Source organism: Ambystoma mexicanum, chromosome 8 (genome assembly GCF_040938575.1).
Source record: "Ambystoma mexicanum isolate Mex_15411 chromosome 8, UKY_AmexF1_1, whole genome shotgun sequence".
Classification (NCBI taxonomy): domain Eukaryota; kingdom Metazoa; phylum Chordata; class Amphibia; order Caudata; family Ambystomatidae; genus Ambystoma; species Ambystoma mexicanum.
In genome coordinates this window covers 1,136,999,378-1,137,000,352 of record NC_090929.1, presented here as the reverse complement: position 1 = coordinate 1,137,000,352, position 975 = coordinate 1,136,999,378, and positions in this window count along the sequence as shown.

Sequence of the window (975 nt, the reverse complement as noted above, 5' to 3'; positions counted from 1 at the left end):
GTGCAAGTCGTGTAGGGCCTTGCACGAGACTCTGAGCAGAGCATGGGCGCGGCTTGCACAGAGGGCTGGGAAGGGGTGGAGGACCAAAAAGGGTGAAGAACTTGTGAAAAAGTAGATGCTCCGAGGGATGGCCTGCAGGCACTCCCTCGCACACCCACAATTGAGCGGCACAAGATGTATTCATGGATTCAATCATGCAATGTCTCCGCTATGTAATGGCCACGCTAGTCCTTCATACGATCTGCCACCTGAAGGCAGGCGTAAGTACACTTGCATGTAGGATTTGCAGCATGCTGGTGGGCTTGCATGTCGGATTTAAGGGTGCATGTACTCAGGGTTCCGATGTAACTTATGGGTGCGCGTAAGCAGTGTAGTGGGGTGCAGGAATGTTTTATGGGGGTTCATATGCAGATTTCCTGAGTTATTGGCGAGTTACGATTTTTTATATGCATTTTGTCAGTGTGTGGATACGGTTACGGGGGACCCCGTGCAGTGTTCCAGAGTCCAATGCCTGCCCAGGGGGTGGGGGCCCCGATGCACTGTTTGAAGGGTGCATGTATTCACACCCGGGGGAGCACACTAATTTACCTGTTCTGGCTGTTTATGCTTTGCATGTGGGCGTGTGGGGGGGGTGTTCCAGGCGCGACTTGCGATTATGATTTCTTTGCACTATAAATTCCATGAATACGTGGGGCATGCATTTCTCTTTCCCCGCACAGGCCTGCACAGTATCCTTCCCGGTGCGTGACCCGTGCAGGATTTCTGCGCACATTTCCATGAATCAGCCCCAAAGTGCCTGCCAGTTTTTTTCAAATCAGTCTACTCAAAGTTAATGGGCCTCATTACGAGGTTGGAGGTAGCCTTGCTGGTAAAACCGGCAAGGCTACCTCCAAACTCGCATCTGGGTCCGGCACCCGCGAATGGGCAAATACCGGGCTATTCCGGCCCAGCCAGACCCGGTAATTGCCATTAAGC